Genomic DNA, 16,816 nt, shown 5'->3' on the forward strand with positions numbered 1-16,816 from the left:
TAAACTCTAGGTGAGGTAATGCTCAGGAGAGAAATTTGAGTGAGTTTACATGATGCCCAGATGGAACATAAACAAGAGACAATGAGTATTGTTACTTTACCTACTGACCTTTATTTAACAGAACTCTCTCATTTCCTAATGAGAGCTTGCTTTAGCTTATTGCTAAAATTGCTGTTTGTTCACCTGCTTTGAAAAAGGAACAGTCAAGGGTAAGCACTTGGGTAGATTAATAGTTTGCCTACTTGGTGCTCTCTTTTCTAATTATTTCCTCAGGCCAAGAGTAATAATGTTGCTATATTCTTGTATATATATTAGTGGGCAAGGGGCTGATGTATGAAGTGGATGCAAAGCACAGTATGGGACAAAACAATATTTTAAAGGAAAGTGTAGTAAAATATAGAGGACTACTACGTATGATGAAATTTCCATTTCTGTAGGAGAAAATAATTGAAGATAAGCAATTTCCCATGGCTCAACTTTTTACAAGACACCTCACCTTATTCTGACCCAAATCCCATAACGTAAAGGACACTATCCCACTTAACAAATAGAGACGAAGCTCAGAGAAGTTAAATGATTTTGCCAAGGACACACACTAGATGGATTTTGAACCCAGGCCAACTTTCTTTCTATTCCATAAATCCATCTTTTTATAAAATATGGTTCCTCTCTTCATGAAATTTGTAAGTAGAAGGAGAAAAAAAGAAAACTGATTTATGCGTATTACTATGTGATAAGTAAGTAGAAAAAGGTCAAACTTGTCACTAGAGTTCAAAGACTGGAGAGGTCACGTCTAGGCTGGAGGGCGAGGGGTGGAGAGGGAAAAGGAAAAATGAGAAAGGGATGAGAGAAAGTTTTACCCAGGAGGGGCCACAGGAGAGATGAAGTTTGTTTGACGGGTGAAAATAAAAGGGAGAGAGGACTGCATTAAGCCAAGGGACAGAGGCATAAGGATGTGATAGGTCTGTTTGAGGGGTGGCAAGTGGCACAGTTCAGTTGTAACCTAGGGTGAGAGAGGGAAGGTAGAGTAAAGATGAGGCTGGAAATTTATCCCGACACCCAAAATTGGAGGATCGCGATGTCCAGTCCTGGAAGACTTTGCTTGATTAAGTGAATACAGGCTATGACGAGGGAAGTTCCATGATCAAGGTCATGCTTTGGAACCATTCATTAGGGAGGACTATGTAGAAGAAAACATGGTGGGAAGAGATTAGAGCAGGTTTCTTCGAAATTTATGAAGATAGATCTACCTAGGGTGTTTGTTAAATTTCTATGCCTTACCCCCAAAGATTCTGATTAAATACAGGCCACATGAATTAACACTTTTAAAAAGCACCCCAGGTAATTCTTGTGCAGGTGATTTAAGGACAGCATTTTCAAAAAATCAGGCTAGAGGCAAGGAGTTTGGTTAGCAAGCTATCACAATAACCAAGGTGTAAGAATAAAGGGGCTTTTTTTGTGTTGGGAGGAATAGACACATATGCAAAAGATATGTTGAAAGAAGGATCAACAAGACTCAGGCCAATTAGTCCATAGTTGGAGGAGGATTCAAAGACAATTGTTAGCTTTAAAACCTGGGCAATCAGTGGCACAATGAATAGAAACATGAGGCAGAATGGATTTAATAGGTCTTAGCATGAGCTTAGTTTTACCAACTGAATTTTGAAATGTAAAGATGGCAACCAAAGAAAGATGTCTACTGGGTAGAAAGTAATGTAGAATTGGGTTAGGGAGCAAGGTCACAGCTGGAGAGATGGTTTGGGATGTAAGTGCAGACAGATATTTTCAATTACTGAAAACATGCAAAAAAAAAAAATAAGAAAAGGAAAAAGAGGAACCAGCAAAGAAAGATAGGAAAGAACTGTAAGGTAGGAGGGGACATGGGAAATGAAACACAATTCAAATCAAGAGAAGAGAGGGTTTCAAGGAAAAAAAAATATATATATAAATATATATGGAGAGAGAGAGAAAATCTATAGTTTTAAATACTGTAGAATGATCAAGAGTCATGAGGGCTGTGAAAAAGCCAAATTGGGTGACAAAGAGATTCTTGTAAAGAGTGAAGAGGACAGTCACAGGAAAGCAGTGTGGTCAGGGTTCACACACCAGTGCCTTAAAAAATGAATAGGGACCAAGGGAGTGCAGGCATAAGTATAGACTACAATTTCAGAATGTTTTTTGGTGAAAGGGAACTCTAGTCATGCCCAGTGTTCCATAATCTCACCATGTATCTAGTTATTCAAGCCATGTCTTCTCAAATTTAGTCCACCACCAACTCTCTGATAAGATTTCCTAAACATGGCTTCTTCTGCCCACTTTTCTGCCATCCTGCTGCTGCCTGGTCCAAGAAACCATCATCTGGATTACTAGAATAGCCTTCCAACTGGCTTCTCTGCATCCACTCTTGCTCTTCTCCATTTTGATCACCATGTTGTAGCCTAGGTACTTGTTGCAAAGCACAAATGTCTCGTCAGCCCCTTGCTTAACATCTTGGGTGGCTTTCCGTTGCTCATAGAGCAACAAGCAAACTCCTTAACATGACCTATAAGGTCCTACCTAGCCAGCTCTTTTCTGCCTCTCTAGCCTTATCTTTAACCACATGCTGCTTGATCCCTGCCCTCCAGCCACACTGGCCCTCTGTCAGAGGCGCAGCCCCATCTATTCTCCGTAACAGGCTTCCTTATTATCTCACTTGTTAGTTTTGTTATTGATTTCTTTCCACTAGAATGTAAGCTCCATATGCGCAGGAAACTCTCTCTCTCTCTCTCTCTCTCTCACACACACACACACACACACACACGCAGGACACTTGATAAATGTTGAATAAGTGAGGGTGCTGTACACAAGCTTTTGCGCGTCTTTTTCTCTGCCTAGAAAGCTTCTCCTCTAATTCCTGCTGCTTTTACACTTGCTCCTCTTTTTTTTCACTTTTACATTCTTTATGGAGCTTCTCAGTCGTTTCTTCCTCAATGAAATTTTCCCTGATGTCCTTGACCACATTAATGTCTCCAGTTAAATAATCTCTTAGCACTTATTATGTTTATAATTTTACATTCATTTGTGTGACTATTTGAATACTGCCTTTCTCATCCAGGACTGTAACCTCCATGGTTGGGGAGGATGGGGTCATTTCTAATTTGGCTCAACACTGTAACCCCAATACCCATCATAGTGCCTAGTCCACAGTAGATGTTCAACAAATATTTATTGAATAAATGAATGAACAATTGAATGAATGCAGACATGAAATGAAGACCGATCAATTAAAGGGTAGCAGGATGGAGAATAGATTTTTTTTAATAGCATGGTTGCCTGAGCACATTCATAGGTCTAGGGAAGAATCTTCTTTCAGTAAACAAGCTAAACACCATCTGAAATCAAAATTACACAAGAGGCTAATTTTTTTATAGACATATAAATCAGGGCACATCTATTTTATGTGTACCATTTTTTTTCAGTTTCAGTTCAGGAGACGCTAAATCCACTGGCCAAGGGGGAAATAGGCCTAGAAGATTGAGAAGCATGTTGTAATAGACATTTTCTAGCCAATTTTCACTGTCCTAGGGCTATTGTTATCTTTTATCCACCCAAAAACATTCTCTCAAATGTGGTAACAAATTATCTAAGCCTTCCTTCTCTTTTAGATAAGAACTTTATTTCTCTCTCTCTCTCTACTTTTCTTTCGATTCATTCCAACAGAGAATTGACTCCTGTGCTGTTCTATTTTTATGTTTTTAAAGCAAATAGTTACCTTGAGTTGTCTACACAGAGAACCCCACATGGCTGTTCCCAAGCACCACACAGGATCAAATGAAACCACTAGGAAGCGAAGCTAAACCAGTCATTGATCATCCCCACAGAGAGGAAGAAACTGGATCAATCCTGTTACAATTTTGCCTCTAAAGTTAGGTATTATTTTCTTCTGGATATCAGGTTGATTTTTTTTCCTCTTAGTTTGATCATTTGGAGTACGCTTGGAAATGAAAAAAAAATCCAAAGATAATCAATGGTTCCAGATTTTCTACAGAGATACAATTCTTCTGAGGATATTATAGTTCAGTTTGATGGAGCTACAAATTTTTCATATGGTCAGAAATTTTCAGACGCTTATACAAAACCAAACTCAAGATATTCAAGAATTATCTCTTGGGCAAGATTTACGAACTGCTTCTTTCTCCTTCTCACAAAGGGCCTTATGCAGCATGGCCGGAATGATCCTCTGCATCCAAGCAAAGAAGAAAGATTCTCGATCTGCATTTGAATTGCTGCCTATATTTGAACTTTCTAAGAGTTTCACTTTTAAAGATATTTTGCCTTTGTGGATAGGAGTTATGGAGTCAGGTGTCTGACCTTTTCCAGCTTTCCAGTGAAAAGTTTAATAATGAAAAAAGACTTAAAAAATATGAAAAATGAAACTCATTATTTATAAAGTCCTGAACTATGTCACAAAGTACAATGGAATTCCCCAGACACAAGTAGTGTAGTTAGGGCTTTATTTTGAGAAAAGTTCCAAAGGGAATTCTTATTTGGTAGAAGGCCATGTGGATTGGTTTTGTAAATCATTTCCAATCACAGAAACATCTGTGAGTAACATGATTCTATGAATAAACAGACAACATCAGAACTCACAAGCTCTTCTTTCTTTCCTCTTCCATAAAAGTCCTGTTTACAAGATAGTGCACAAAAGAGATTCAGTGGAATTAAGATTTGTGTGGTTTCTAGAACCCTGAATCTCAAGCCAAGTAGCCTGGTAAATAATAAGACATTTACCTGACTTCTCTAATATGGCTTTCCCTCAGGGAATGGGGTGAAGGAGAGAGTGTATATCAATCAAAAAGTTACTTAAAAAAAATCATATATATTTAACACAGTTTTATTCACCAAAGAATTATAAAAACATAGTGTCTGCTCTCAAAGAGTTTGCAGCCTAATTATCTGGGCTAAAAATTATACTTTAAAGTTTAGTTACATATTTCACTACTTGCCTAACTATTCTTTTTCATTCATTGAATGGATTTGTTGAAAACTGAAAATGAGCTCCCATGTCCCGAATATTCTGGAGTTTTAATTTCACACTCAGGAAAATACCAAGGTGACAAGGAACCTGCATGTGGGACTTGTCTGACATGTCCCTATTTGGTACAAATGCAGGCAAATGTGAGCCACAGTACTCCAGTCTAATAATATAAGCATCTCCTCTTTCTTTCCTAAGTAGTCGGCAGGCTTGACATTTTGACAGCTGATTTACTCCCTCCCCTCCCCCTGAGCTGAAATTCTCACCCAGGCTCATCTGTCACCCTGGCTTTGACGAGGAGGGGGTTAGGTGTTTTCTGTCTGAAGCTGTCAGACTCGAAGTTGGCTTCGAATGAAAGTCTCCACCATACTTGAGAAAGATAGGGCAGCAGCTGGGGACAGACAGTAGAGAGGAAGGGATGGGGAAACAGTCAAAACGCATGTGATATGGGCCTGAGAATATAAAGAAAAGAGGTGAGAGTACAGGTGAATGAGAAGTTAGTAAGCACACGGCAGGTCCAGGGCTTTATTATAAACAGTTCCACCACCACTCCATTTCTGAGGAGCATGATTCATTTGTCTACTTGATCATTTGCTCTCCTTAGGTCAAACTGGACACTAACAAATCTGGTATAGAGATCACTGATTCGTTCATTCAAGAAATACTTTTGGAGCATCAACTACTGCCAAGAACTCTGCTAGGCACTGGAAATACCATGCCGATTGTGACCCAGTCCTTAACCTCCAGGGACTTACAATTTAATTGGGGAGGAGGGGAGCAAATTAGTGAGCCAAAGATCACAGCACAGTGTGCTAAGAGCCATGGTAGAACTAGGTACAGGGTATCCTTGGAGTAAAAAGCAGCAATATCTTGTGAAGACTGAAAAAAAATCAAACCTTGAAAATCTGTGACATTTTTATGACAATGGCATAACCACACTTTTGGAGAGAGATATTACTGTTGGGACCAGTTGCACTTAAAAGAGGTGGATTTGAGAAATGACAAAATGTTACAAGAAACACCCACACAAATACAATCATGAGTGACACAAACCACCTTCAAGAATCTGAAATTTGAGCAGTTGTTTGGTACAGGATGAAGTTCAGAAATGATTAAGGAAAAGTTTAGCCTACGTAGTCGATTTGTATTTGAGAGTTTCCCAATAGTTTAATTGGAGGTGATAAATTTATTGAGCAATTAAATGAAATTGAATTCCTTTGCATGACTAAATCAGTAATGTTAAATCTAGAATAATTGATGATGCTAATTGCCAATTTCATGCACGTCCTGCACTGATGTTGTATGATGACGCATTTATCCCGTCAGTTTACCCGTAATTCAGCCCACGCAGCCAGAGAGAGAGTGAAGACAGGAAATATTGAGACTGGAACCTGACAAGGCCAAGGAAAGGCCTTCGATCAAAGTTCTTTTAACCTGTATATATAAAATTGGGTTCAGTATCTCAGAAAAGCAGACATTTTCTCAATTTTTTTTCAGAATTGCCTCTTTCATTTTGGGTTTAATAAGAAATGAGCAAATGTCACACATTTCGGGAAATTCTGTTTCTGGTGCTGGCTAGATGCTCAAACACCTTGAACTCTCATATGATACCTTGATGCTTAAATGATTCTTAAATGAAATCTACGGAATGAATTTAGAGACATGCAATACCAGGAAATAAGAACTAAAGGAGATACTTTAGACCCAAACTCTCAGTGTTGTAATATACATAATATTTAAAATTTCATCTTAGCTAATAATAGTTAAAGTGAAGATAGATAATATGTATTATGCACTTAACTTGTGCCAAGCATGGTGCTAACAGTTATGCATAGATTATCTCATTTATTCCTCACAAGGCATGATGTACTATTACCATCTACATTTCTGCTGAGGAAAGTGAGGCTCAGCAAGTTTTATTTTTTAATTGTTTGTTGAGGAAGATTAGCCCTGAGCTAACTACTGCCAATCCTCCTCTTTTTGCTGAGGAAGACTGGCCCTGAGCTAACATCCATGCCCATCTTCCTCTACTTTATATGTGGGACGCCTACCACAGCATGGCTTTTGCCAAGCGGTGCCATGTCCGCACCTGGGATTCAAACTGGCCAACCCTGGGCCACTAAGAAGCAGAACATGTGAACTTAACTGTTGCACCACCGGGCCGGCCCTCAGCAGGTTTTAAATAATGGATGGAACTGGGATTCAAACCAGGGTCTTCAAGGCTGTGAAGCTTGTGTTCCCATGCTCCACTATACTGCACGTCTAGAGATTGAGGTTTTATTAATGAGTAAATTAGCACTCAATTAAGTTGTTTCACAGCAGTTTGTCTATGTTTTGTTGAGGGAGGAATACATAAGTCATTCTCATTGTTCACAGAGGAAAGAAAAATCTTTCCTTCAGATCTTCCCTTAAAAAACATTCCCCTAATCACTAGCAGCCTTTAGTCACAAAATACATTCAAGATGGTTAATCTGACATTCTATTTATCAGGAGCCTTTGTGAGTGAAGGGAGAGTAAATTTCGATAGCTTACTAGTTCTTTGACCTTGAGCAATTTTAATGATTAAATTCTTTGCACCTTAGTTTTCTTATCTATTCAGTGGCAAGTATAGTATCTGCTACTCAGATATGCTGTGAAGATTAAATGACAATGAGAAAGCTGTTACTTTTTAAGCACCTCCTCTGTGCCAAGTACTCTAATCATGCACTGATATATATTATCACATTTAATCTTCAACTCAAAGAAGTAGGTATTACTGTCACCAATTACTAGTGAGGAAACTGAGGCTCAGTAAGATTTTAAAAACTTGCCCATAGTCACTAAACACGGAAGCAGAGAAGGTGAGATGCAGACCAAGTCTATCTATTGCTAAAGCCTGCGATTGTCTCAGATGCTGTGTTATTTTCACTTCACATTACCTCTCTAGACTATAGGGCATTCTAGAAATATTGGGCATTATTATTTGTACCAAATTTGGACAATAAGATTATTTTATTATACTTTAATCATTTGAAAACATGTGCCTTATGAGTGGTAGAGAGGTCACTGTTAACTAGATCATGAAACTGACCAGGCTGATTTTGAGAGCAATAAATGAATAGGACAATTATTTTTTGTTATTATTGGCTGATGTCTATTGCCACACAGGCTACTGGGGCTTGTACACTCAGAAAGGCGTATTGACCTCAAGTGTACCTTCCAACTTGGCTTTGCCATCTCTTCTCTCATCACCAGGGGAGAGCAGAGAAAATATAGGACATGTCTATGTCCACAGTCATTTGTATATATCTGTGAAGACGTTTTTTTGAAAATGAAGTCATCTTTTGGATAAGATAAAATTCAGGCAAATTGAATTTTTATTTGCTTTGACATAGATTGGAATCAGTGGTGTGATTTTTTTCCCCCTCCTGTGTAGAGAGAAAAAAGAAAATCATCTTGATAAATCTCCTTGACTTTCTTCAAGGTGTTGAGTATTGTTCTCTTTGGAAAAAATCAACAGGGTGTTATGACACAGGGCTTTGACCCTGAAGTTAAAAACCTTATGCTCGGACCCTAATGCTACAGTGGATTTTGATGGGGAAAAACATTTGATTCCTGTATTCATCAGTTTATTCACTCACTTGATAGTTGGTGCTATGGATCCAGCAGGGAAGAAAACAAAGCCCCTGCTCTCATCGAGTTTACATTCTAGCAGGAGAGAGATGGACAGCAAAAACTCAAAATATAAAACGTTGGGGGATAATTTGGTGCAATGGAGAAAAAGAAAGCAAGGACTGGGAATAGGAATTGTGCAAGGGGGTGTGATTTGAAAAATGGCTTTCAGGGAAGTCTTCTTTGATAGAGCGTCATTTGGCAGAAACCTGAAGAGAGTGAGAAACTGAGTCATGTAGCTGTGTAGGGGAAGCAGGCACGGCAAAGTCAAAGGCCCTGAGGTTTGAGATTGTGTGGCAGGTTTGTGGAACAGCCAGGAGGCTGAAATGGAGTTCTAAAGGGAGAATGGTAGAGGACGGGGCCAGGGAGGAACCTGGCGGCTGATCATACATGGCCTGTGGGCTACTGTAAGGATCTGGCTTTTATCTGCAGTCAGGTGGGAAGAAATTGGAGGCTTCTGAGTGGAAGGTATTATGATTTACCTTCAACTTTGAAATAACCACTGGTGGTGGGTATAGAATAGGATGTCTGTATGGGAACAGGGTGAGACAGAGGCAATAGATCAATTGTGACAATATTGCAATAATCTGAGAGCTGGTGGTAACTTACCCAGAGTTGTAGCAGTGGGAATAATAAGTAATTGAATTCTAGGTGCAGTTTGAAGATAGAGGTAATGGGAGTTTTCCGTGACGAGTGAAGGGAAGAGAGAATCCAAAAAGGACTCCTAGATTTTTCTTCTGAGCAAATGGAAGAATGGAGTTTCCGTTTACACACATGGGGAGAAATATGGGAGGAGGACATTTTGTGTGAAGGTTCAGAAATTGGATTTTGAACGTGTTAAGTGTGAGATGCCTGTAAGATATTTACAGGGAAATGCCATGTAGGTAGTTGCAAATGTAAGTATGGAGGGTAGGGAAAAGTCCAGGTTAGGGATTAGAATTTGTGAGCTGCGCAGGGACAGTTTCTGAAGCCTTGAGACTAGATTGGATTCATTTAGGCAGTAAGTATAGATTAAAAAAAGAGATTTATAGTTGAGCCATCATAGAGCACTCCAAAATTTAAAGAATTAGGAGATAATGAGGAACCAGCAAAGGAAATTGAAAAATCCTCTATCTATAAAATAAGGAGAATCACACACACACACAGACACACATACAATCTTTTCTGGGAAACTTGAGTTAAGAGGTAGGAGTTGGTCTCTGACTGGATGACGCCATCCTCTGAAAGGATGATGCTAAGTTTTTCATGACGTGTCAAGAAACTCAAGGAGGAAGGGGCTCTGACAGAGGAATGGCTTTCTGCTCCGTCTTGCTTGGATCAACAAACAACTTAGGAATTTGGATAAAGACACAGGGGGTGCTACAAAGTATGATAATGGGAAAAGAGGCAACTGCAACAATAAACTTCACTAATATCACACTGAGATAACTGCTAACATTTTGGCGCACTTTTTCTAGTGTTTTTATGGACACATATATATTAAAATTAGCATTATATGATATATTCATTACTGTAGCTGCTTTTTTGTTTGATAGAATGCAGGAATACTTTTGAAGATTCAGTTTTCATCATATTTTGATGAAAGGAGAGACATGATCAAAGAGAAGATTGTATTAGTTTGAGAAATGTCTGGTCTGATATCTACCAATAAAGTAGAATGATGACTGTGTGTGTATGTAAGAGAGAAAGAGAACAAGAATGACTCTGAACTTGGTGACTTGTGTCTTGGTGACTGATACGATGGCTGTGCTATCCATGGGGACTGAGAAAACAAGACCGAATGAATCTTTGCTTATTTTTTGTGTTAGGGTGGATCCCAGACTGGCTTTCTGTATAGCTGGAGAATTGTTGGTTTTTTTATTACAGGACATAACAGAAACTGAAAGGAGAGGTTATCTGGAAGTGCTTTGGTTGATATCTACCAATATAAATAAGTAATGAAATTAATTTATGACACAAAGTAGTTTTGACTGAATTACTTGTTTTGGTTTTCCCCATAACTTACAAAGAAAAAATTACCATATTTCCCCTATATTTTCCATGTTGTGAGAGTCCAACTATTAAGATTTAATATAGGAACTTTACCCATAGATCTGCGAAAATTGTGAAAAGTCGTTTTAGTTTACGAGGAAAGTGTTATGAGCATGACCACAGCAAAATAATTTCTCCCGTTGACAACTTTTATGGCATGGATTGCCTCTGAAATAAATGCTTCATGTGATTAGATTCAGAAGATGTTGGTAAGATCAGAGCCAATGAGAGTCCCTTTCGAATAAATGAAATTAATGAAAACAATAGAAATAATAATCAGTGGTAAACTTCTGAGAGCAGTAAGTAAATGTGCATGTGTATATTTCTGTTTGTGTATTGCAAGCTCTCTCTTTCTATATATGGTTTCCTGACTGGTGAGCACAATTGGCTAGAGAATGAGACTTTACAAGGTCAAGGTCACACATTCCACTGGCCACAAAGAAGCAGAAAACTATGTCACAGCCTTTAATTGCATCAGAAATTCCAAACAGTTGCTTCATGAACACACGCTCTTGGTCACATAAAGACTTGCCAAGAGAGTTTGGGCTGGTTCCGTAATAGTCACCAGACTATTAGGAAAAACAGACATACAACTTTAAGCATAGATGGAACACACTATAGGGCAATGATTTCAACTTTGCATGTGAATGGCAGTATACACTGAAGCTCACAAATGTACAAACTCAAATGCATCAGAGAAGAGAAAATGCCTCACTTAGCCTTAATTCTGGTATTAAGCTGAAAACAAACACACTATAATTGTCTTACACTTTTATTTCTAGTTAATGCTGCATTAATATAGAAATTTTAGATGTATTTGAAGAATATTACCTTCTTTTATAAATACACAATTATTCTACATATCTTTGCCATTTGTTATAACCAAATCATCAGAACATAGAGTTTTTCAAAATCTTTTAAAGCAAGATCTTTACATTTTGGAGTTTGTGAAGTCCATCAGGGAAATAATGCAACAGAACTGAGAAATTCACTCACGATGTTTCTGTCACATTGAGGGTCATATGCAATGACAAATACTGAAACTTGCACCATAGATCAAGTTGGGGAAACAGTGATTTCTGATCACTGCATTTTTGCTTTAAAAATCTCAGTCTATAATTTCCTTACATTTCCTTTTCTGACTGAGCTATGCCGATCCCATAATAAAGTACAAAGCAGTGTAACTTCCCCTGCAAATTCACTCATTATCCACTGGACTCTGGAACCCAACTGCCCCTCTCATCTTTCAAGGAGAATTGTGCTTTTACGCTGTTGATTAAAAAAAGAAGAAGAAAAGAAAAAGGTGGAACGCCAAGTCCATAACCTCTAGCGAATCACCATTTCCATCTGCAGCCCCGGCAGCTGTTTAAAAGCAAGAGCAGGAACAGAGAGAAAGCCCCTTCTTTTAGTCTAAAACTCTTGCTCTGCTTTAGAAAACCAATAACACAGACAGTGTGGATCAGCCTTTCAATATGCAAAATGGACGAAGGTACCCAAGTTTCCTTAATAATAGATTAAATCCGAAGTAGTTTTTTATCAGGGAAATCCATTGTAATCTTCCAATTTCCCTTTTAAAAATTAGACTCTGGCTATCAAAGCACATTGACCATGGGAATAAAATATTTATCTAACAGGTTTCAAGTCTTAAGAACAGCTTCCTCTTCTTTATTTTTCTTGGACCATTATGCCTCCCACCCACCAAAGTCTTCACTCAACCCTACCAACAGCCCAGCTGGCACCATAGGTAAGAAGCAAATTGTTTTCTCCATGACCTCTAAGCATTCTACTCCACGGGAAAAGCAACGTGGAATGCACACTCAGCAGGCTACGAGACTGGAGCCAGTTTGTCCTCGAGGCATTTCTGCCATAAAACATAATACTATCCACTGTGTTTTGCTCTAAGCAGATCCGTCTCCCACTCCCCTCTCTCCCCTCCTGCTTCTCACTCTGCACCTGGCTGCAATTCATGACCCACGCGGCACATAGCAAACAAAAAGCACGAAACAGCAACAGATTCCTTTGTTTTACATGCAAATCCTACCTCCGGTAGTTGTCACATCTTCCTCAAAAGCCACGCTTAATTTTTAATGACAGCGATCCAGTGTAGTCCTCCGAATAGCCACCGGTAATCATCATTACCGCTCGTGCCTAAAGCTTTTCTGGACCATTAATGTCACAACCCTTGCTAACTCATAGCTTTAATACTCCCTGCTCAAAATGTCTGAAAGAGTTTGGAAGGACAATAGGAGTGACAGGCACGCTAGACAGCCATGCTTGAAATTAGTTATCTGAGGCTCCGTGAAAGCTGCTTCATACTGTTTTTAAAGCATGCAGGAGATAGGATTTATTAGCCTATGATAGGCATGCTGTTTCTGTTTTTATTAAATACTGTAATAGGCTGTCTGTTAGCAATGCTGTGATAGGTCCAACATCACTTCCCCACTGCTTTCGAATTCTCATATTAAAAAGGGAGAGAGGGCTCACACTTCCTTACGAGACCAAGATCGACACCACCCTGCCTACTGGATCAGATTTCCAAATCCTCTTTAACTACTGGAGAAAGAATTCCTTTTGCAAATAGATATTTTTACATGGAAAGTGAAGTTGAGAATAAACACTCTAGGATTCCCCAAATAATTCTCTCACTCCCAGCGGACTCCTGCTCCTCCCAGTTATAAAAACGAGCGTTCTCTAGAGTTAGGCAAGAGAATCAGTCCCCACAGGAAATGTTCTCACCATCATTACTGAGGTAGGATTCAGGGTATACATTTATATAAGGTCTGAAATTAGGTATCAAATGGACTGAACAGATCAATGAGCACATTCATTATTTCATGCTGATTTACAAAGCTTTATGTTCCACTTTGAAGCAAAATATGCCATGCACTACTGTCACAATGGAAGGAATGAATGGTGGGTGGAAGGGGTGGGGATGTGAACACTACCTTGAACCACTTTGGACAGTCGTGATCATGGAAGATGGAAGAGGAATTTCTTACCATTGATCAGAGACGAGGGGATTACTTGGCTGGAAATGCTACTCTGAAAAGTTCTAAGTACTTTCCCAAATAGGGAAGCAGAAAAAAGTTCCTGGGAGCTCACAGTAACATAGAGAATGTGTTATGCTCCAACTACCCAGATTTAGTCCTTTTCTTCTGCTGTTCTTTCTCCCTTCCTGCTACCCTGGGAGCAACAGTTAAGTAGTAGTTACTATGGGAACCAAGTGGTCTGCTCCAGGGGAGGGGCTTAGGGAGAGCAGATGGAATATGGACAGAAATATACCATACTGGCTTATAGAATTGAAAATGATCTGTGATTAACAAAAAAACAACAAAAACTACTGCAAAACAAGATCTCAAAGGGAATGATTATAAATCACCACTATTCAATTACTGGCAGTTTTGTTATCCAGAAATACTATTATGATCATAGCATCCATTATTTTATTATATGCAAGAACTGAATATCAAATTGCTTAGATGTCTGTTAAAAGAAAGACACCTTGTTTTTCCTTTCTTTCTCTGTTTTGTAAAAATGCCTGGTTGCCGGTTTGAATATGTTCTGATTGTATGTGAATTTTAGCTGTTACTTGACTGGTTACAATTTCTTCTCAGGAGTAAAGTGTGATTTAGTGGAAAAATATCCTTGCATCACAAACCATAACCATGTTTTGTTCTGAATGAGCATCTTTATAGTGATTTCCCTGGGGCAAAATCAAAATCAGAAAATAGTGTAATTTGAATTTGAAAAGAGAATTCTGTTCCCATTATGTTGATAGGACTAAGAGAAAAATTTTCAAATTTTCAATTGTTCAAATAGAAAAAAACCAATTTTTTGTGTTGCATTCAAAGCCTTTCACTAGCCTCATGATCAGGCATGAGAAACTATTTCATCCCAAGTAATTAAATTTTCACAGTTGTAAGGAGTCTGGGGAATACAAAATCATTGTCTTTAGGACCCCAGTTTCATAGTTTGTTATTGGAGTAACTGACACCACTGAAGTGAGAGCACACAAATTCCAAAATGAAAGTGTTGGGAGGTAATTCTTCAGGATTTTATGAAAATTTTGTTTTTTATAGGCAAGTATATCATACAAAAATTTGTAATGGAAGGATTATTTCAAAGGAAAAGAATTTATGCTATTCTCTTTTTAAAATGATGGGAGAGCAGCTGGACTGTGGTGGAGAAGTTGGATTTGCATGCTCCACTTCAGTGGCTTGGGGTTTGCGGGTTCAGATCCCAGGTGTGGACCCACAAACTGCTCATCAAGCCATGCTGTGGAGGCGTCCTACACACAAAATAAAGGAAGATTGGCACAGATGTTAACTCAGTGACAATCTTCCTTGAGCAAAAAGAGGAAGATTGGCAACAGATGTTAGCTCAGGGTCAATCTTGTGCACCAAAAAAGAAAGAAAAAAAATGATAGGAGAATAATAGTATAAATTGTTATATCCCAAATAATTTTTTCCAACGTAAGGAAGTGTTTAAAAACAAACAACTTAAACACCGTGAACAGCACCATATATGGTTTGGAGACAAAGAGAGAGAGAAAGTCAGAAAGCTCCCCAGTTAGATAATTCCCTCCAGTCCTACATGTGGTTAACTCAGGAAACAGCTGCTAATAATACAAGAGATAAATGGATAAGATTTTGCTCCTGGGATGAAGTCAGAGGGCAGGACTGGGGTGGAGATAGTTAGTGATGCTTTAGGGAGGCTCTGTCCCTGGTGGAGCAAAGGTCGCTTGACCTCTCTGAGGGTGAAGGAGGTTCCTGAAAGGGCAATGTTCAGATGGGAGTGGGGGTGGGATGGAGGATGATTTGTTGAGATAATGGAGGAGGAGCAGGAAATGAGAAAGAGAAGCTGAAGAGAGAGAAACAAGAGGAAAAGTGATGTAAGAGGGAGGAAGCAAAGAGTTTCCTGAAGTAGCATGGTGTTAGAAGGGGGCACAGGCTTTGGAGTAGGGAGGCTTGATTTTGAAACTTGGTTCCATTAGCCTATTTGAGCATCTCGTGTTGAATGGGATGATAGGAATGGCTGTTGTAAGACTACGTTGATAGTGAGACAAGGTGTATGATAAGGGGTGAGTAAAGCTCTTTGTAAACAGAAATACTAAAATAAATGCTAGTTATTACTGAGCAGGAAGAAAGAGGGGGATGAATGCTCAAAGAGAAGGAAAGGGGTACAAGAGGAAAGAAGAGGAGGAAAGAAAGAGTAGGAAGAAAAGGAGGCATGAGTAGGAAAAAGAGGGGGGAGCTGGAAGAGAGAAGAATTTCTCTTGTTGAATCACGCAAGATAGAATTTCTCCAGTGTTTCGGTTTTGCTTTCGGGCTCACATTCCAATAACTATTGCTTAAGTTCTGCCCCTATAGTGGAGTTTCAGATAATAAAGTGTCTTTGGAGCTCATACCTTCTTCAACAAGAGAGAAACCTATGCTGAGTTTGTTGAAAGCATGTTCAAAAACAGCAGATCTGAGGATGGAATTTAATAACTCTTAGCATTGCTTTTTTGGATGGTTCCCTGGAGGATGAAGTTTGGGGCAGCAGAAGGCAGGAACTGAAGTGATATTTCAGAACTATATTACCCAACACATTCAGCAAGAGTACTCTGTGCGTCTGTAACTTGATAACAATTTCAACAGCATCTGCTGTCTGAATGCACATTAAAAAAAAAAACTTGTTCTGGAAAGAATTTGCGTATGTTAACAAATATTAGGTTGAGAACCGGAGCCTGGGTGAGAGTGATGGGGTCACATATGCAGAGAATTTGCAGTTTACATGCACAGCCTGCGAGTCAAACAGTTTAATGAATGGAACGATGAATGCATAATTTCATTATGAGTCATCACTATTAAAATGAAAATTTGATAGATACATAACCAGAAAGTGTAGCTATCTGTTACAGATACAAGTGCTAATTATATTTGGGAGCATATAATTTATGCTGTGAATAATACAGAGAGAACTGCTTTTGCCCTGTTGTGACTATTTTTCTAGGAACAACAGGAAAGTTACTTTAGAACCTGCTTCCTTCCTGTTAGATTCCTGTGAATGCTGAGGCGGGCTCACTCAGAAGTGATCTTCAGTCCCAGTGTAGATCCATAAAAGAGGCATTCTCTAGTA

General features: G+C 38.9%; 1 protein-coding gene across 8 annotated transcripts in view; it reads right to left on the reverse strand.

Moving 5' to 3' along the window:
- Positions 1–13,370, reverse strand: part of KCNMB2 (potassium calcium-activated channel subfamily M regulatory beta subunit 2) — a 223,797-nt gene extending 210,427 nt beyond the window's left edge. For 3 of the 8 annotated variants that reach the window (XM_070509404.1, XM_014838367.3, XM_070509403.1), the window contains exon 1: positions 12,738–13,217. The gene's annotated coding sequence lies outside the window, so the exon portion shown is untranslated. Of the gene's footprint in view, positions 1–12,737 lie in introns of all 8 variants that reach the window. The other 5 variants (XM_014838368.3, XM_070509402.1, XM_070509409.1 and 2 more) reach the window with 5 other exon arrangements.
- Between the last annotated feature and the right edge of the window lie 3,446 nt (positions 13,371–16,816).

The sequence above is a fragment of the Equus asinus genome, chromosome 5, assembly GCF_041296235.1.
Source record: "Equus asinus isolate D_3611 breed Donkey chromosome 5, EquAss-T2T_v2, whole genome shotgun sequence".
Lineage (NCBI taxonomy): Eukaryota > Metazoa > Chordata > Mammalia > Perissodactyla > Equidae > Equus > Equus asinus.